This window comes from Protopterus annectens, chromosome 1.part0 (genome assembly GCF_019279795.1).
Source record: "Protopterus annectens isolate FY-2018-M chromosome 1.part0, PAN1.0, whole genome shotgun sequence".
Classification (NCBI taxonomy): Eukaryota; Metazoa; Chordata; order Ceratodontiformes; family Protopteridae; genus Protopterus; species Protopterus annectens.
Genome location: NC_056725.1, coordinates 1,776,142,341 through 1,776,165,076, shown reverse-complemented (window position 1 = coordinate 1,776,165,076; position 22,736 = coordinate 1,776,142,341). Strand labels below are relative to the sequence as shown.

At 39.1% G+C, this 22,736-nt stretch overlaps 1 protein-coding gene across 2 annotated transcripts in view; it reads left to right on the top strand.

Annotated features, from left to right (window-relative positions):
• Positions 1-22,736, top strand: part of RPS6KA2 (ribosomal protein S6 kinase A2) — a 2,145,504-nt gene that overhangs the window by 1,849,597 nt on the left and 273,171 nt on the right. The window lies entirely within an intron of this gene.

Genomic DNA, 22,736 nt, shown 5'->3' with positions numbered 1-22,736 from the left:
AATGACCTGAGACGTACCTCCCAGGACTACATGAAAAGAGACATGGAAGAGCTCTCCGATCTTGTAGCCCAGGCAGGTATGACCCTAGCCCTGAGTAGCATTCTGCCATCACCCAGAATGATACCGCAGTACAAGGACAAAATAATTGATTTCAATAATTGGCTAAACTTCTGGTGTCATTCTAAGGGGATCCAGTATCTGTCTGCTTGGGATGACATGGTCGACAGACCATGATGCTTTGCCACACAGACGGCCTGCATCTGTCGCCCCTGGGATTCTGGATACTGGCTAAGGCTCTTTCTGCCCCTATAGTTCCTTTTTTAGGCAAGGTTCAAATAACAAATTCACCACCGTAACAGGAACAGGCAAGTAAAAACTGAGGGTAATGCTACTCAGTGCTAGAAGTCTAAATCTCAAAATACACTCACTCGAGGCACTCCTTAAAATGAGAACATCGATATCTGTGCAGTGACTGAGACCTGGTTCAAGGCTCCAGAGAGCACTGCTGCACTACCAGGCTATAACTCATACCACACTTTTCGGCCATGTAACCTGCACCGAAACACCAAAGGTGGAGGTGTGTCCATATTCATAAAGGATATCCACACCTCCAGGCTAGTTGCTCAGCATAATGCATCTGAAGTTATCCAAGTGCAACTAACTCTGGGCAAAACTGCAATCCAAATTGTCATGTAGTCCTGAGAGGTACATCTCAGGTCATTCACACCAACATGGACAATGACAGAGTCATATTTGTACTTGCTGTGGAGTGACCTGAGTGTGTGGGTTATGTGGCGGATCCTGGCACCCGACAGGCAGCTGACAGTAACCTTCTCCTTGTTTAGCCTGGTGAGTGGGACATCAGTGTGCTCCAGGATTCCCACTCCTCTTTTCTTGATGTACTGGAAAATATTAGGGTTCAACCAAACACTCTAATAATGGGCGACTTCAACTACCCCACCATTAACTGGGAAAACTACTCATGTACCAACTCCTTAGCTCAACGCTTTCTGGAATTCATAAACTCCAATGCCCTGGATCAACTTATCCACACCACCACCAGGGGCAACAATATCCTAGATCTAGTCATTACCAACATGAGTGACCGGTGTTCCACACCTGAAGTCAACTCCTCGTTGGTCCGATCTGACCATAAGCTAATCACCCTTGATATCCACATCCTGCCTCCACCCCTCTTTAAGGAAACTATGGTAAAAAATTTCTCCAAAGCCAACTTCATGCTTCTTAAGACAGAAGTGGTGAACTTCATGACACCCATGCAGATGGACAATACAGTTACAACTGCTGAATCCTACACAAAGGCACTCTATAAGCACTTACACGAGTGCATGGATCGTGCTATCCCAAACAGAACCAAGACACTATCCTCCAAGAAAAGGAAGCCAATCTGGTGGTCCTCTGCCATAAACAAACTGTACAACAGAAGGAAGAAACTGTTGCAAAAGAGAGTAAAATCCCATGAGTGCAGGAGCTCCCTGGTCCGCCTCAGTAAGAAGCTGAGATCCCTTATAAGATCCTCCAAAGCTAGCTACGAAAACAAAATCACCACTAATTCTAAGGACAACCACAAAGCATTCTATAGCTATGTCAAGAATCTCGATGGCAACACCCAGATCTGCTCTAAGTTACAGCACAACAGCATGAAAATTACAGTACCAACTGATATTGCCAACATCCTGGCAGATAGGTTTAGTGCTAACTTTACCCCCCCCTCACCCCCTAAAGGGCCAATATCTATACAGAATGAATGCAGAGTCCCTGTAATCACAACTGCGCAGGTAAAAGCTGCACACTCTAAAGCCAAAAACACAGCATCCATGGGACCGGACAACATCCCAGACTGCGTTTTACACGAACTTTCAGAAAGAATTGGCTCCACACTTAAGCACCATGTTCAATAATAGCCTCGCATCAGGCTTTGCGCCCACTGTATGATGCACAGCAACAGTTATCCCTCTCCACAAAGGGGGAGCCACTACTGATCCTGGGAACTATCGACCTATTAGCCTGATGAGTCTGGTCTGCAAGGCCATGGAACGTATCATCATGGAACTCATAAACAAAAACATCGGTAACCTCCAAACTCTGGATCCCACCCAGTTTGGGTTTGTGAAAGGCAGATCATGCCTCCTGAACCTGATCAACTTCTTTGAGGCAGTCACCAAAGCCGCAGATGAGGGTAAGGTGGTTCACACAGCCTATCTTGACCTCTGCAAGGCTTTTGACACCATCCCCCATTCTGAAATTATAGCTAAACTCACTAAACTAGGTATATAAATCCCTATGTCACAAGATGGGTTGCCAACTGGCTCACTGACAGAACCCACACTGTAAAAGTTGCAGACTCCAAATCTGATCTCAAAGCAGTGACAAGTGGAGTACCACAGGGTTCCATCCTGGGACCTCTCCTGTTTGGTATCTACTTCTCTGAAGTACAGGCTAACACAGAAGGCCTCTGGCTAATGAAGTTCACAGATGACTGCAAACTAGGAGCCATAGTCAAGTCCCCAAATGATGTGGACATCCCACAGAAGGGCCTCGCTGAGACAGATGCCTGGTGTCAGAGCCATGGCCTCAAGCTCAATGCCAAAAAGTGCAGTGTCATCCCCTTTGGTAAAAACTCTGTACCCATGAACTACCACATAGGCAGCAGTCTACTTAACAACAAATGTGTGATAAGAGGTGGACACTAGTCTCTCCTTTGATAGTCACATTGCCACAGTAGTCAGGATGTCCTTCTACGTGGCACACCTCATCATAAAAGGGTTCTCATCCAGGAAAAAAGAGGTCATTGTTGCCCTCTACTCGACACTCATTAGACCCATTATAGAGTACAATGCCCCTTTTAGAATGTACCTCACAAGACATCTCCAGCAGCTGGAAAGGCCACAGAAGTACCTCACAAAGAGGATTACTGGCATCAAACAAATGCCCTACATTGACCGCCTCAAAAAACTCCAGCTTTACTCTGTAGCATATTGCCTACTCTGAGGTGATCTCTGCCTAACATATAAAGCTATGTCACACCCAGAGCTATTGGACATGCTACAACTAAAGAAATCCCAATCCCTCCGAGTTACACGCTCTAGGGACCTAAACCTTGTCACCACAATAAACAGGACATGCTGGAGGGATAGATTCCTTTCCCAAAGACTTCCCATACTCTGGAACAAGCTACCCATCTATGTCAAGCAAAGGTCTTCATTAGCACTCTTCAAGAAAAGTCTTGATGAGTGGATTAGAAATAGTAAATATACCCCGAGGATCACTTCTGTGTCTCTGCTCGACAGTGGCACAGGAAAATAACTTTCTTGGGTGGCGTAAGCCAGGGAACCTTGTTGGCTAGGCTTATGTAAGCCCTTGGGCCGATAGCCTAGTACCTACCTATGAACATATATATATATATATATATATATATATATATATATATATATATGATTATATATAACATTATATATATATATATATATATATATATATATATATATATATCTTACTACTACTTGTGTGGAAAGGATGGGATCCCTCGGTAAACAGCAGAGGTGCAGTGGTATAATTATGTAGCTGAAGTACGACTCATTTACTTACTTTGAACATGGACAGGAAAAATCATCATTAAAAGAGATTTAAGATTTTTCTTTTGGTTAGGTGGTGGGACCCAGTGCTGATAAATCCTTCAGGAAACACACCTTCCCACAAATGAGCATTTAAAACTACAAACCAGAGGATACAATTTATTTGCCTCTTCTAGTTACCCAGGTGGGAATAGAAAAGGAGTAGCTGTACTAGTTAAAATATTTTGATTTTGTGAATCCCTAGAGCAGATTAGTTCTCCTACAGGGTATGTTACATAGGGTAAAACTCGGAACAGTGAATACATATGTCCCTCCAGGTGTATTAAAGCAATCAATAGCAGAACATTGCAGAGTCGATATACTGTCAGAAAGGAAATCCAGTATGTGCAGGGAATGGGAATAAAATATTAAAACACATATGGAGTTGATGCAGACCCAAAGTAATTCTTATTGCCTCCCTGGAAAAGTTTCTCAGGAAAATGATTGAGATGCTCGAAATGGTAGACCTGTGTCATTGGCTGGGGCAATCTAGCAGATTTTTTACCTGTTTTTCCCCCAAATTTAGATTATACTGCAGAACAGGCAAGGTGTTTGTTTCTAAAGAATAGGCTTTTATGTACATTTTCAGACACTACCCATAACCTTATCAGACCATGTCCTGTTAGTGTTTAGTTGTCAGCCCTATAGTGATATCCTAAGTGTCCCCTGGAGAGCTAACATATGTCATAGCTGAAGAAATGATGCCACTGAAACAATAAGAGGTATTATGCAAGAATAATTCTTATTACTAGCACTCCTTCCTGCCAGGGGCCTCTAAACTTGGATTTTATGAAATCCTAGGTGACTACAATACTCTGAGCTTGAGAAAGATTGGTTAACAAAGACTTAATGCATGCCTAGACTGAAAATGCCACAGACTGAAAATCACTCACCAGTGATAAGAAACAGATTCCCCAGAGCCCAAGATTGGTAACATGAGGCAAGGAAAAAACTAGACTCATTTCTAGAATGCAATCAGAATATGCCATAAAAATTCAAAACTTACATCGTTTGACATTACACCTACAAATCAAAAATACTTAGCCCTCAAACTTTAACAACAGACTGCATGAAATTCTATAACTCATATTATGGACCTTGCCACAGGTGCATTACTAGTAAACCTAAGTGACATACTGAATATCTTTGTAGAATATTACTAGTAAACCTGAGTGACATGCTAAATACCTTTGTAGAACATTACTAGCAAACCTGAGTGACATGCTGAATACCTTTGCAGAACATTACTAGTAAACCTGAGTGAAATACTAAATACCTTTGTAGAACATTACTAGTAAACCTGAGTGACATGCTGAATACCTTTGTAGAACATTACTATTAAACCTAAGTGTCATGCTGAACACCTTTGGAGAAAATTACTAGTAAACCTGAGTGACATGCTGAATACCTTTGTAGAACATTACTAGTAAACCTGAGTGACATGCTGAATACATTTGTAGAACATTGCTAGTAAACCTGAGTGACATGCTGAATACCTTTGTAGAACATTACTAGTAAACCTGAGTGACATGCTAAATACCTTTGTAGAACATTACTAGCAAACCTGAGTGACATGCTGAATACCTTTGTAGAACATTACTAGTAAACCTGAGCAACATGCTGAATACCTTTGTAGAACATTACTAGTAAACCTGAGTGACATGCTGAATACCTTTGTAGAACATTACTAGTAAACCTGAGTGACATGCTGAATACCTTTGTAGAACATTACTAGCAAACCTGAGTGACATGCTGAATACCTTTGTAGAACATTACTAGCAAACCTGAGTGACATGCTGAATACCTTTGTAGAACATTACTAGTAAACCTGAGTGACATGCTAAATACCTTTGTAGAACATTACTAGCAAACCTGAGTGACATGCTGAATACCTTTGTAGAACATTACTAGCAAACCTGAGTGACATGCTGAATACCTTTGATACCTTTGTAGACCATTACTAGTAAACCTGAGTGACATGCTGAATACCTTTGGAGAACATTACTAGTAAACCTAAGTGACATGCTGAATACCTTTAGAGACCATTACTGGTAAACCTGAGTGACATATTGAATACCTTTGGAGAACATCACTAGTAAACCTGGGTGACATGCTGACTACATTTGTAGAACATTACTAGTAAACCTGAATAACATGCTAAATACCTTTGTAGAACATTACTAGTAAACCTGAGTGACATGCTGAATACCTTTGTAGAACATTACTAGTAAACCTGAGCAACATGCTGAATACCTTTGTAGAACATTACTAGTAAACCTGAGTGACACGCTGAATACCTTTGTAGAACATTACTAGTAAACCTGAGTGACATGCTGAATACCTTTGTAGAACATTACTAGTAAACTTAAGTGACATGCTGAATACCTTTGTAGAACATTACTAGCAAACCTGAGTGACATGCTGAATACCTTTGTAGAACATTACTAGTAAACCTGAGTGACATGCTGAATACCTTTGTAGAACATTACTAGCAAACCTGAGTGACATGCTGAATACCTTTGTAGAACATTACTAGTAAACCTGAGTGACATGCTGAATACCTTTGTAGAACATTACTAGTAAACCTGAGTGACATGCTGAATACCTTTGTAGAACATTACTAGTAAACCTGAGTGACATGCTGAATACCTTTGTAGAACATTACTAGTAAACCTGAGTGACATGCTGAATACCTTTGTAGAACATTACTAGTAAACCTGAGTGACATGCTGAATACCTTTGTAGAACATTACTAGTAAACCTGAGTGACATGCTGAATACCTTTGTAGAACATTACTAGTAAACCTGAGTGACATGCTGAATACCTTTGTAGAACATTACTAGTAAACCTGAGTGACATGCTGAATACCTTTGTAGAACATTACTAGTAAACCTGAGTGACATGCTGAATACCTTTGTAGAACATTACTAGTAAACCTGAGTGACATGCTGAATACCTTTGTAGAACATTACTAGTAAACCTGAGTGACATGCTGAATACCTTTGTAGAACATTACTAGTAAACCTGAGTGACATGCTGAATACCTTTGTAGAACATTACTAGTAAACCTGAGTGACATGCTGAATACCTTTGTAGAACATTACTAGTAAACCTGAGTGACATGCTGAATACCTTTGTAGAACATTACTAGTAAACCTGAGTGACATGCTGAATACCTTTGTAGAACATTACTAGTAAACCTGAGTGACATGCTGAATACCTTTGTAGAACATTACTAGTAAACCTGAGTGACATGCTGAATACCTTTGTAGAACATTACTAGTAAACCTGAGTGACATGCTGAATACCTTTGTAGAACATTACTAGCAAACCTGAGTGACATGCTGAATACCTTTGTAGAACATTACTAGTAAACCTGAGTGACATGCTGAATACCTTTGTAGAACATTACTAGTAAACTTAAGTGACATGTTGAATACCTTTGTAGAACATTACTAGTAAACCTGAGTGACATGCTGAATACCTTTGTAGAACATTACTAGTAAACCTGAGTGACATGCTGAATACCTTTGTAGAACATTACTAGTAAACCTGAGTGACATGCTGAATACCTTTGTAGAACATTACTAGTAAACCTGAGTGACATGCTGAATACCTTTGTAGAACATTACTAGTAAACCTGAGTGTCATGCTGAATACCTTTGTAGAACATTACTAGTAAACCTGAGTGACATGCTGAATACCTTTGTAGAACATTACTAGTAAACCTGAGTGACATGCTGAATACCTTTGTAAAACATTACTAGTAAACTTGAGTGACATGCTGAATACCTTTGTAGAACATTACTAGTAAACCTGAGTGTCATGCTGAACACCTTTGTAGAACATTACTAGTAAACCTGAGTGACATGCTGAATACCTTTGTAGAACATTACTAGCAAACCTGAGTGACATGCTGAATACCTTTGTAGAACATTACTAGTAAACCTGAGTGACATGCTGAATACCTTTGTAGAACATTACTAGTAAACCTGAGTGACATGCTGAATACCTTTGTAGAACATTACTAGTAAACCTGAGTGACATGCTGAATACCTTTGTAGAACATTACTAGTAAACCTGAGTGACATACTGAATACCTTTGGAGAACATTACTAGTAAACCTAAGTGTCATGCTGAATACCTTTGTAGAACACTACTAGTAAACCTGACTGACATGCTGAATACCTTTGGAGAATACTTCACAGACTTATGCAATGCCAATGATCTGTTGCATATGGAAGATGCATGTCAATAAGCAGATACTTAGACTCCATCCAAATACTGGAATTAAAATCTGATATATCTAATATTTTGTTAACCTCAATAATGTGGGAGGAAGCTACAGAGTCCTCAAACAAATGCCTATGGTTTGATGGCCTTATAACTGAGGTATAGAAGAAGGTTGGGTTGAGGCTTTGTAATACTTGCCAGTGGAGCATTAACCACCAGATTACTCCCTCACTTCTGGACAAAAGGCTATGGTTGTAGGGTTTCCAAAGCCAGGCAAATATCCTTTATTACTACAGTCCTATTGGCCAATAGCAATTTTAAACCATGATTATAAATTATTTACCACTATTTTGGCCACTAGAATAACACAGCACTTACCCAATCTAATCCACCTAGATCAGACTGGTTTCATTCTGGGTCAGTCAACATTCAACAAGATTATAAAGGCAGCCATGGCAATTTAGAAGACAACAAATAACAAGTTTAGGTATAGAAAAGGTGTTTGATAGGGTTACCTGGGTGTCACTTTTGCGACTGCAGATAAGATGGAACTACTAAAGTTTGTTGTGCAATTGTAGAAAATCCAGCAATTAATATTAAAGTCTCTATCTCACACAGTTACAGTATATCAGGGCACTAAACTAGGATGCCAGCGTTCTCCCCTTTTGTTTGCCATATACCTGGAGTCCTTGGCCATCAAATTGTGTGCAGTACTACTGCACCTGAATTTTACCATGGGAGATGGGTCAGTGTTTTTAGCACACTATGAAGATGATTTATTTGTCTACTTACATGATCTGGCCACTCAGCTTATTCAACTCATGAAGCTGTTTGAAGTGCTTGAAGCCTTTAGAAGTATCTCAGGCTATAAGGTAAATCTAACTAAAACAGAAACAGCAAAAATTAACTACAGTCTTTCACCCCAAATAATTTCACAATTTCCTTTTTTTTAGATTATCTAACAGTATGACTTACTTTGGGTTTTAGATTCACTTTTACTGTCAAATGCATTGCACAGAAGACATATCAAAACATGTTAAACAGGTTAAGGCATACTTTCACAAATGGAATCCAAGGAATGTAGGTTTCTATCAAGGACTGCAAGCAGTAAAATGGTACCTACTACCTCTAAATGTATGCACTTCCCAAGGTTTTTCTTATACTCCCCAGAAAGAAAGTATTCAGTCCTTTAAAAATGAAACTTTATCATTTCTTTGGAAGGGTTTTAAACACAAAGTTTCTTGAGATGTCTTAATTTCTGACTACTGGTGAAGGGGATACAGTCTTTCCAGGCTGGTCTTAATATGTCAAGGCATGTAGAGCCGGTACTTGCCTTATTATCAAACCACCAAAAACCTATATGGAAAGAAATATTGCTGCAGATATTGGGCAATATTAATAACTTCTACAAGACATTATTTGGTAAAAAGCAAGGGCAATTGTCCTCACATATGACTATAAGCCAGTATATTGTATCTTTAGAACAGAAACCTTTTGATGACACCAATACTTTACCCTGGCTAGGGGAACTAGTTCCCTTGCTGACTTCAAATCTCTGGAGGCCACACAGATTAGCACAATAGATGGAAATAACTAGGGTTCAAGGACCCAAACATAGAGAAGATTTATTGAATAAAGAGAAAATGTTGAATACAAACTCCTTAAATGAGAACTCCACACAAAAGTCAAGTTTTTCTTTCCGAAAGTGATTTTCCTTCCCTGTAAACCAACGCCAAACACTTCACATACAGAAAAGGCATCATTTAATAATTATGTTTTCTTTTCTTTCCTGCATTTCTCTCATCTGTTATGTCACAAAGGCTATTAAGAGTGGCAGAGTAATTAGGTTAGCCCACTTATCCCAACTACAGAGCTATTAAGAAAATGAGTCTTAAACAATGGCATTTAAATGTGCCTTATCAGTTACAGATTGCCAGCATTACATCTCAGATAAACAGAGTAACCTGGAGTCTAAACAAAAACAGGGCTTTCAAGCTTAGTTTTCAGATTGCAAATATATTTCCCTTTAATAAAACTCTCAGCTTCACAATTAAATAAATAAAATATGTTCATCTAGCTCTTCTTAGTTTCTATGAGTGTTTGAATTTTTTATTCACTGTATTTTCTATAAAAGTGCATATTTCGTGAGGTGTTTTATACAGAATTCTTGCATTGCATACCGTATTAAATCAGTGAGTTGGGGAAAGAAGATTAACATCAAAGACTTTAATTTTAGCTATAATATTTAAAACTATGAATGCAACACAAACTATTTCAGCTCAAGTAACACCTATTAATCACAGGGGTCAGATTTCTCATACTTGAACACTGAACTGCAGTTGTTACTTTGAAAAGAACAATTAACTCAACTACATTTTCAAGTCTGTCATTCAAACATTCCTTACAGGAGAACCGCACCCACAGACTCAAAAAACATGTTTATTTCATCATAGTTTGGTGTTTTCCTACATTTTAACACCACTCTGGGACTATAGGTTTTTAAATATTTTTATATGTAATTTGTGAGTCTGACCACATGGGGCCTGGCACCTTGAAGTAATTCTGATTGTTTACGAATAGCGCAAAATGGAGACTGAAACACAGCTCGAGAACTAGAAACAATACACAAAGATCGTACTGAAAATAAATGCACAGAGACCGTACTTAAAATGTAAATAAATGTCATACTTTAATGAGTAGGTAAGCGCTTTTGCATTTATATAATGCTTCATCAGACCTACTCATTAAAGTATGTGATTTATTTACATTTTAAGTACAGTCTCTATGCATTTATTTTCAGTATGGTCTTTGTGTATTAATGTTTCTAGCTCTCGAGCCATGTTTCAGTTTCCGTTTTATGCTACTCATGAACTTGTTTTTATCAGCTACTGTTTATCCCTGGTAGACACTCTTATTGTTTTTAATTCTGATTGTTTAGTCTCCCTCTAGGTATCCCACAATGCAGTGCTTGTGAGTAAAAAATTACATCATACAGGCCTCTTTCTTCCTAAAGCTCCTGTCACTGGATTGATTTTGCATGCATACACTGCTGTCTTTCAGTTAGTTTTAAGTAAAATTTTATGCCGTTCAATGACGACTTAAAACACAATCAGTGCAAATGCCACAGAACAGACTTTCAAAGTGCTTCTTACTGTTGCTTTGTTTTAGAAGGCTAAATTGCAGACTTTTGTGAAGCCTGAATTATACTACTTTGACTCATCTCCCATCCCCCTTCACACCTAACTTCCCTAGCTGTCAAAGTGCTAAGGGTAATTTTAGCTGTTAACTGATGTGATGGACAGCTCACATCAGGAGACTTGACTCATGTACTGTTTCCTTGTTCTAGCCTTTACTTTCTATATAGGTAGTGAAAGGACCAGAGAGCTGTGAAACCACAGCATGGGTGGGGTTTTAAGATGGTCGTGGTGATGTCAGTTGGGGGAAGAATTGGCCAGAAAACTATCAGTATTCACTGGCCTTGACATCAATTATTCACTGACCTTGACATCAATGAATTGGAGACTGCAGCAAGCTTTTCTAGGGTGGGATAAAAGTTTTTTGAAAGTGAAACTACCACAGTATAGTAAGGTACTGTTCTAGAGAGAAACAGTCGATTTAAAATATTTTAAATGCTGTATAGCTGTTTATTCATAGCAGAAACAGTAAATATGGAAAAAAGGACAGAGAATTTAAGCATTTAATAACAGAATCCCATTGTTGTTGTTTGTCTTTCGGCTTTTCCCAGTTAGGGGTCGCCACAGCAGAACTCCGGTCCGCTAATGATTGGCAGTTGATTTTTATGGTGTTGAGTTGCCAGCCCGATGCCCAACCTTCAATGAAGGCATGCCCATTCAACGCATGTCTTTCGAACGCCCACTCGACCGTGGGGAGGACATGCAGACTCCACAAAGAAGGCACTCCCAACCCAAGCTGAGAATCGAACGGGAGAACCTCTTGCTGTGAGGCAACAACGCAACCACTGCGCCACCGCGGAAGTCAATAGAATCCCATTGTTGTCTTTTAAAATTGTGTAATGGAGATGGCCACTAAATGAAAATCAAAGGAAGCAAAGTAATTAAAATGTGGATTGATGCTGATAATGAGAAGTAGACAGTAACAGCAATGTTGTAAACTGATGAGAGAAAACCACAGTTAACGATCCCCTCATCAGAAGGATTTCTTTCTGTCGATTTAACATGACATTAGGAAAGCAACGCCATTGACTGTAAAACAAAATCCTGCCAGCCATGGCAGCCTCCTTTCAGACCATTTTGGGGTATAGCAAATTAGACAATAAAAGTAACCATTTACTTTGATACAGAGACATTAGTGGTGCAGAAAAGTTCAAGATTTGCTGAAAAGCATGTTTGTTTGTTTTTTTTTTTGGTACAGTTCTCCTTTAATCAGCCATTGGAATCTGAGGGAGTTAGCAAAATAACAACAGAAACATAACTAAACATAGACAAGACCATCATATTATGCACTCTTATGCCAGCAGAAAAACCAAAATGAATATCACCTTACAAGTTAAATGCTGGGATAGATTAGTACAAATACCAAGATTTCATATGTTCATAAGTTCATAGGTGTATACTAGGCTAACAACCACTGGTACCTTTACAAGCCTGGCTAAATAATGCACAATTGCTGTTAACCCCCCCCCCAAAAAAAAATATTACTTTTCTCTACAAAACTACCAGATAAACATTTTAGAATTGTTTTTCAAGATAAAACTGAAATTGAAATTGTGAACACAGCAAAATTATTAGGCATAACAATTGACAATAAACTCTCCTTTGAACCATACAGTTTCAACACAATAAAGAAAACTCACTTCAAGTTAGGGAAACTTTACAGTCATAAACTCTACCTAGACAATCACACCAAAACTGAATTGGCCAGTACCCTACTTCTCCCCTCCCTTCTATATGGAAGTGCCATTTTTACTAACCTTCGCTCATCCTTAGCAACAAACTACAATCTGGCTATTATAAAATAACTAAATTTGCCTCAGGAAAGCCTAACTGATCACACCTTTGCCTAGCAACTTCAGAACTGAATTGGCTGGAATTCTCAAACTGTCTCAGTTATACCCAACTAACACTGCCCCATAAACATATTTTTAAACCAGACTCCTGCCCAGCACTCAGTTCCATCCTACAAACTTATATTCCAACAAGAACTCTTAGATCCTCCAGCAAAGTACTCTTAAACATCACCAAACCTAACAAAAGAGCTGGAAAAAGTCTGTATTCCTATAGCATCACTAAACTCTGGAATTCCTTATCCTCCCATATAACTGAAGTTAACTGTTTAAAAGCCTTTAAAGAAGCATTAAAAAGCCCCTACCTGAATAACGCCACCTGCACTTGTAAAACTAACAAACCACCTTAAACCTGCTCCCTTACTCACTGTATGAGAGATATCCTATGACAATAATATATTTGTATATTTGGATATTAATAAGAATTACTGTTTTGTTCAGTAATGTAAACCTGCAGCCTGCTAGAGTATATCAATGCTTTTATATAAATAACTCCTTTGTCTTGTACATTGAATTGTTAGACACTGATGTATCATATCCTTATCTATCTGTGTTCATAATTTGTGTATCTAGATAATGTTGTGGAGCTTTTCTGCCCGTGCCGCCAAATGGCCCAGTTGACTTTCCCGGTCATCAAATGGCAATAAATAAATAAATAAATGATAAAGTGATGGATAGAAGCTAGAGATGCAGAAGTATCATTTAAGGGCATATTCTTATATTTATTTATTTTTATTTTATTTATTTAACATTTGTTGACCGGGTAAGTCCAAATAGGACAGAGCCTATTTTCAGCAGAGGTCCAGGGAGAAATGCTCCAGACATGTCTTTGGACTTGTATATAATTATATAAAAAACTCTTTATGGTTAAAGGGAAACACAGCAGGATTTAAACTCATATGGGAAATATGGGACTTGAATATCACTTTACCAGTTAAATGCTGGGATAGATTAGCACAAATACCAAGATTTCATAGGTTCATAAGTTCATAGGTGTATACTAGGCTAACAACCACTGGGACCTTTACAAGCCTGGCCATGCAACCCAAATGTCTCCCATGAGTTATTGTGCTTTAGCGGCTATTTTAATGCTTTATTTTAGCTAGAGCATGATTTAACTAATGCCTCTGCCCATCAGAGACATAGGTACCATACCAGGGTTCCGATTTCCCATCCACTGGTCTATGTTATGCTTGAATTAGGGTTAGGGAAAAGCTTTGCTTCACATAGGTGGGAAGCCTGTTCCAAAAAATAGGAATTCTCTGAGACACATAGATGTCCCGCCAAAATGTCCTATTTATCTTGCATGCAAAATTTAAGTCTTTGGATCTAGTAGTTCTAGTGCTGTTCATTTTGCAGATATGCAAAAGGTCCATCAGAGTGGGGTCAAGGATGGACCATGTCCTGGCTCTTCAGATTTCAAACCCCAGTTAGGATTTCACTTATGTTCTCCAGATAGTCACCTATGTGCTGGCACTGCATGCCGCATGCAGAAGGGGAGTTGGGACATATAGTCTGGTACTCTGCTAAGCCTGGTCATCCTAAGACATCCCTGGCAGATAAAACTATCCATAACCCTTACTTTTTCTAGGCTTTGACCCCACAGTAAAACTACCTAAACTGGAGCTCAAGTTGCTGCAAATGTTTGTGCTAATGAGAAAACAAATATTCACTAGAAGTTGGAAAAAAGTTATTTTTTCTCCACCCAAAGAAATACATGTCCTTATGAAGGAACTCAGAGCTCTGGAAAGTTCCTTTAAGAAACTACAGTTTAGGTAGTTTTACTGTGGGGTCAAAGCCTAGAAAAGGAAAAATATGGGTTATTTAGTTTCTTTATCTGCCGGGGATGTCTTGGAGGATGACCAGCTTAGCATTATGGCAACATCCCCTATCCTTCCTGCATGCATGCACAGTGCCACATAGGTGACTAATAGAACATACATAATCTAAACTTAGAAAGGGTATGAAAAATGAAGACATGGGTCAGATGGCCACATGTTGCTATGGACATGGGCAGTTTTAGGGCCTAAGTTTCAGGACACTGGGTAAGCTAATATTAGTATAAACAATTGTCATGAAGCTAGACATCCTTTACAAAAAATATTTAAGGGTTTGGAGTTACACTGCAACTGTTATACTTCAAACACCATTATAGCAATACTTCTAAATGAGTGAACAACATAACTATTGAAAGGGAGTCCAAATAGATCAAACTATTCTGTACAGTTTTCAAAAAAGTTGAAAGCATAGTGTCATATCAGTGCAGGAAAGTTGTGTAAAACTTAATAAAATCATAAATACCCCTACAGTGTAAAAACATTCATACCCGAATCCCAGGATAGTCAACTATAGCCACCTTGGAGAAGATAAAACACAGATGACCAGAAACAAATGTATGGTCATAAGGTATGGAACACAGACAGAAGAAAGTATACATAAGAAATATAAAGAATTAATATATACATATATATATATATATATATATATATATATATATATATATATATATACCTTCTTCTGGCTTTTCCCAGTTAGTGGTTGCCACAGCAGATCACCTGTCCGCTCTAGATTGGCAGTGTAATTTTACAGTGTCAAGTTGCCAGCCCAGCGCCCAACTTTCCACAGAAGGCGCACACATGAACACAATCACACCTACGACCAATTTAGAGTGTCCAATCCTACAGCATGTCTTTGGGATGTGGGAGGAAACCAGAGCACCTGGAAGAAACCCATGCAACCACAGGGAGGACATGCAGACTCCACACAGAAGGCACCCCAGCCGAGGATCAAACTGGAGAAACTTTTGCTGTGAGTTAGCAATGCTAACCGCTGCACCACCATGGCCGCCATATATATATATATATATATATATATATATATATATATATATATATATAGAGGTACAGGGGAGACACCTCCTTGCAAAAAGAAGTTTAAAGGAGAAATGCAATTTTCAAGAGTCCCCCCGTTTTCAGTCTTTTTTTCTGGCTTGTTGGCACTCCATATTTAGAGTGCCGACATTTCAATAGAGAGCCAAGTAAAACAGATAGAAAAAAAACAGAGTAAAAAATGTGATGATTTATTAATTATCAAAGAAGGTAGAAGAGATTGAACTTGTTGAAGCAATCAATGCAAGATGAGACAGAGGGGTATTCATGAGCAAGAGATTTTTTTTTAACTCTGAATATAAATTTATATTGTAAAAATATGAAGAAGTTATTTAAATCCTATATTAAATTGCTAGAGGAAGAAATGGAACTAGAGAAAAGTGCTAAGGCAGAGGTTGTAGGTGATGATGTGGTCCTTCTGAAGTTATTTAAGGTTTCCAAAGATAAGTAGAGGAAAGTGCATTTGTATTTAGCATGCTCACTATGTCAGTAAATATCAAAACGACAGGATAACTTCAGGATCCATAAATCATTGGGCATAAAACTGTAGCTGGATATAATCCTCCAGCCAGATATATTTTTAGCACTCACATATCCCTATAGATGTGCAACCATAACTCCATGCCACAGCTATTAGAACAAGCCTAGATAAAAGGAGAACAGCCGTGCACCCTTCTTTTTTCTGGTGATCCGGAGTGGCATTCCTTACTCTTGGGAATGCTAAAGGTGCCTTAAAAGCATGAAACAAGACATGAAAGCAAATAATAAACACGTACCCATCAATAATATGCTGTAGACACTGAATGCATCATTACAAAGTATATCTAGTGGAATGAAAAATGTGTAACAATTTATGAGTAAATGTTGCAATACTATAACAAAATCAAGAAAAGCCACCTATAAATAATCAATTTAACTAGTATAGACGTCACACCAACAGCATGTGCACGACTAGTGGAATAGAGTGTGGGCCTACAAGTGCCAGATCAAGTTCCAGGCTTAACAGGGAGCATAATGACCACTAGGCAGCATAAAGATCAAAGTGACATTGAACTGACAGCAAGCTCTTCTCACTGTACCTAACTGTAGTGCTGCAGTTAATCATACATCACATTTATTACAGTTTCAATAAATATATTACATTAAATATGGCTTTATGTTTTACTTTGTTTTACCCACATAGCTAAATGTCTACAGGTGAAACAACTGATTAATCATGTTGCTCATTCGTCCAGAAAGATTTTTGCTCTATTTTCCTGTTACTGAAGTTCATAGGTAGCTACTAGGCTTGCAGTCCAAGACCAATGAGAAGCCAATACCAAAGTCCTAATTTCCCCCAAGCACTGTCTGGTTAAGTGACTTACTCAGTGTCACACAGTAAGCAAATGAGGGCCGAGGGAATCAAACCTTGCACCACAAGAACTACAGCTTATAGACTTAACCCTCTGTGCCAACTGCCAGACGTTATTATGATACTATATTACTTTATTTTATAATAGTTTTACATTTGGCTGTGACTTTGGACCCTTCTGTTCTTTCTGTGACTAAAAGACTGGTAATGTGTTGGAGCACATGACAACTTAAGATCCATAAGACAGCAGAGTGTTGCACTAAAATACTGCAATATTCTTCTGTTACATGACAAAGTGTACAACTATGCCGCAATCCTAAGCTGCCACATATAATTTTGAATTGAGGAGTAGTTAGACTCATTTGAGTACTATATAGTCTGCTAGTGACACTGTATATGCCAGTAAGGATTTCTAGAATTTTGCTACTTATGGAAAGATGAGGATGTACTTTTTATACCACGTCTAATCTTACAGTACACTCTTACAAATAATGGTGTGGTTGATGGCTGACCTGCTGTTGCAAAGCTGGGTTTCCATGTGTCATACCAGTGCTTTGTGTTTATCTAGCATTCAGAGATGTCAGAGTTCTAGCCAGTATAGACAGGATCAAATAGTCAGAGGCTAGCTCACTTCCTCCAGAGACAGAAAGTGTCAGGTACCGGTCACTGCTATGCTGACAGACTTGTTGTTGGAGACCAAGAGGATACCAGCAACACTGCATGCATTGCAGCCACATGAGTAAATGTTATATGTCTGCTCAGCAGCACGCTGCATTCACACCTGTATCAGTGTTAAGTCTGCATCCTTTGAAAATAAATGTACACAATAAAAAAGTCCCAGAATCTCTCTCTCTCTCTCTCTCTCTCTCTCTCTCTCTCTCTCTCTCTCTCTCTCTCTCTCTGCATCCTATGAGAATATACAGAATTACATCTAGTGTTTGAGTTCTGTCCCCATCATTGATGGGATTATCACTAGCAACATTTAGCTGCGGAATGACAATTTTCCTAGACTACCTTGCCCCTTCTCTTTTACCCACAATGCTGTACTACTCATAATCCTTTCATTCTCCTCAGCCCTCATGCTGTCAGTCACCTCTAAGAGAAGTTGCTTTGCTGCTAGAGGACAACCTCAGGTTATTGCATATTAAAAGCTTATTTTTCCATTTTTTTCTTTTTTTTCAGAGACAGATGTTCCATTTTTTTTGAGTTTGTGAGGCTACTTCTTGTTGTTGTTTACATCTAGGTGTTTGCAGCTGAATTTATTGTTTCTTCATCTTTTTCAGTGCCCTTAACTTTTTGCTTATTTGTAGTGGAGTCGACATAAGTTAATACCCGATATTGCCTTGTTATTTTTTGTGGATTTTGCCTTTTTGTGGCGGAGTCATTGCCATTACTGTATTGCTTTTATCTATACTAAGAAAAAAAAGAGACTAAGAGTTCAAAGGTGTAAGGGCGTGGATAAAATCCCACCATAGGGCAAACTTCTGAAATGCCATAACTGTCTGGGGGGATACACTTTATTGTGCTCTGTGAAAATTGTACTTCTTTCAAGTCTTCTGCTGTCAAAGATGGGCACTATTGCCTGCAGCTAGAAAGAGTGAATGCCATGCCTCCTCCTCCTCCTGAGGCATCTAGAGCTTGTACTCCTAATTCCCTCAGCATCTGTCTCTGTGCCACCAAAACCAATAGCGAGCAAGAGGAGGTGGCTCCTACAGAGCCAGACTTTGACATTCCATCAAAGAAACATAAGCCAGGGGGTTTTACTCTTCCAGGTCTAAAATGCTGAAGGTTGTACCTTTATCCAGACCTTGATTTTTCATCATCTCTTCTGTTGCCTCCAAGCTCAATTGAAAACATCTAAACTACACTTTGCTGGGTTAATCAGGTCTGGGCATTCCATTTCTTAATGACAATAAAATGTGGCAGGCATTTTTGTCAATGCAATTTATATAGTCCCATGTCTTCTCCCCTCTGTCACTGATACTTTGAGATGAGGTTAGTCCTGTCCCCATCATGACTAACCATCCCATTTCTGAGGTCAGTCTTTTGACAATCAGCATCAAAGCCCTTAATCAACTCCATTCAGGACTTCAGCAGTCAGAGTCAAGGACAGTCCAGCCTTCATTTGTTTGGTTCTGATTTCATCTATTAGATATAGTTGAATAGCAGTACTAGCTCCAACAATGCAAGACTCCTTGCATGTAGCCCCACTGACCTGAATCATGACTACAGCCTCTTCCTTGGAAGCACATATGAATTTATTGACAACCATCCACCCTCACTGTGTCTGGGAGGTCAACTTTGGTAGTCCAAACTTATCTAAGCATAAGATTTCTTTATCTCTCATTCTGTGAATCACCTTTCCTGGATGTACATGAGAATTAAGTAGCAGCATCTCCACCATCCCTACCAGATGATCCAGGTTTGAAGAGATTCTTCAAATGACACATACTAAGGCAAGATGGACTCAAGAAACCCCCTCGCCATCCTTCCTTACACTAGAGCAGACCATTCATGTACCCAAATCTTTCATCTATCCTGACAAATTGGTTCAGCTGTTGATGTAAACATGGAAGAACCATAAGATGATGTCTTCCATAACAAAGAGGCTGGTTGGGCTCCTCTGACCTGCCAAGGACTGGACAGAACTATTTTTTACACCAGAGGTGGATTGCATTGTGGAGGCTGGTTTAAAGAAGACTCCTACTCCACAGGGTCCAGTCAGTCATTCATCTATCAAAGAGACACATGCTTTGGAGTGGCTCAGGAAGTGTGTTTTATCATCCCTCACATTTACAGCCGAGTGACGTCTCCAGGCGTTTCTGCAGTTACCTCCTACTGCTCCTCTAGGCGTCAAATATTGCCTGTTCATATTTGCATTAATAATTCCAAAATTATTCCAAAACCATGTTACATACATTGTATCGGAAAATTTTATCTTGAAGCATACATGATAGCAAACACAATTGTATTGATATATGACCTCTGTCAATGGGTATTTATTAAAAATGTAAGGTGATAACTTCAATTTTTAAATGCTGAAACCATGCCCACTAGGAGTTAAAGGTACACACTCAAAAGAGCTCTACTGGAGGGAATGAGGCAGTAAACTATATGGCCAATATGCTGTGATTTTAAAGGGATTTGGACTGTGAATCTTCCAAAACTCTTGAAGAGTTGCCAGATGGATACATGAAAAAGAAACAGATGCCCTAGATATCAACCATATGCTCTGTTATCAAACTGACCATGTGCCTTGCTTATAATTGCAACAGACGGTTCAACAAGACCAGCAGATACTAGAAAAGTCAGTTCCTGCTGCACTTGTTGAACAGCAGGCACTGTAATAGCCGTCTGACATGACTAGCTTCAGCTTTCAGAATTTGCTGAGGACACTAAAGCAATCTTCTTAATAGCCCTTTTTGATGCAACCCTGTTTTTTACTTCCCTGAAGCTAACCATCAGCTGTCACCAGCTCCTTTCCTTATTTACTGGGTGGGTGCAGTGGACTCCTCCTAGCCTCCTCCAGGCTTGATACAATCCATGTCTGTGGTCAATGAGAACAGCAAGGAGACTAATGCCATGTTATAATCCTGCCAGGAAGTATACCTTAACCACCAGCTACCCCACAGCAGCCTTGCAAGCTTTGCAATCACTGCCCTCAGGAGGTACATGCTTCCTTCCACACATAACCAAACTCCCAAGGAAGTGGTATTTCACTTTTGCAAGTCAATCTCATCTTCTCCCATGGCCCCTCTAGTGCTCATGCCACTAATCACCCGTGGGTCATCTGTGGTGTAGTAAGAGGTGATGATTTTTTGCATAATCATCCACTGTAAATGGGTTCTGACCAGTTCAACCTATTGTCAACAATCACAAAAAACATAAATAACACACCATTCATTTATAAATTATCACAGTTCAGCAATGATTATAAGAGTCATGTAACCTTAAGTGATCAGTAGTGTTTGAGGTAGAAGGTCTGTAAACTGATTTAACAGATATAGAGTCACAGGGCTTTAAAAATGTCAGACTGGTGGCAGGAGTGACCGTGGAATTATCTTGGAGACATAGAGATGCCAAGGCATAGCATACTGATGCTGCTGTCCTTCCAAATATGACCAAACATGTCCTCGTAGCCCTAGATACCAAGAACAGAAACCAAGTGTATGTTAAGTTTCACACTGACCCTGTGAAAATGCTTGCATCCTACCACCTGTGGGATGTACTTTTCAAGACTGTGATCCACAGTGAGCATGGTTACAATGAGTTGTCCTAGATCTGTAAAAGATGCATAGTTAACAGCATAAGAAGGTACCTGGCAGCTGGCAACCAGAAACTAAGATTCTAATCTTTCAATGCAGTGAAAATGTTATGTTATACAAAGCTAATGGGTGACTGACAATATAGTTATCTTATCCTGGATCCAAGTTTTTTTATATATCTGCCTGTGCGTGGTACTGTTTATCCTGGACCAAATTTTTAATATATCTGCCTGTGTGTGGTACTAATTGTATATCCTGGACCAAGTTTTTATATGTCTGCCTGTGTTTGGTATTAACTGCATATCCTGGACTAAGTTTATATATCTTTGCCTGTGTGTGGTATAAATTATATATCCTGGATCCAAGTTTTTTATGTATCTGCCTGTGTGTATTAATTCGTTATCCTGGATCCAGGTTTTTATATATCTGCATGTGTGTGGCATTAATTGTGCTGGTTCTCAAAGCTATGCTGTTAACCATACTTTGACTGGTACTTATACAGTTCAGTTACAAGTTCTAGTGGAAGACAATATTCTGCATTGACAAATGATTGTTTTCCCATGGCTGGTATGATATATACTGCCTAATAGTTCTCACTCATTCCCTGGCTCCACCTCCTTCCACATCTTTTTTTGCAGCTATCACTAAGTATAGGGGAACTACTAGAAACTCTAGTGGGGACCTCCTTTGTATAGGGGAATTAGTGTAGTTGTTCTGCAGGCTCCTGACACATGCCTAGTTGAAATGGTGTGGTTGAAAAGTTTAAGGAGGATATCTGATAGATGTCATTTCATACTGACCAGGAAATACCCCATTATGTTATCTTGACAAATCTAGCTAGTAGTTTTGGTCTTGGAGAGCCCTTTTAGGGTATGTACAGTGGTAAGTGTAGCAGTACGGAATGGATACTTTGTACTGGGAGGTGTGGGGTGACAGAGGGGAAAAGCCGGTGCAGAATTTATCTGTACAGATATATACTGTATCTTCAGGGTAGGATTTAAGTGACTGATGCCATTAGAAATAAGTTCAATACAATGCCAGGTACTGTTTCTGAAGTTCTATACATAACTATAGAATGTCTCGTGGCTGTCCTTTGCTGACATTGCAATAATTAGCTCGGCAGGACTTGATGTTGCTCCAGAGTGCTTTTTCACCCTTTTGAGATGATTTTAACTCACTTAAACCTTATTCTATTCTTTAGGGTAAGAGCTTTATTGCAGAGTGTGTTTATACTAGAGTTATATCAGACAGGGCTGTTGCTTAACTTGGTGCTGTATTTGTGGTTAAGAGATACTTGAACCCCTATGCAATATTTGAGG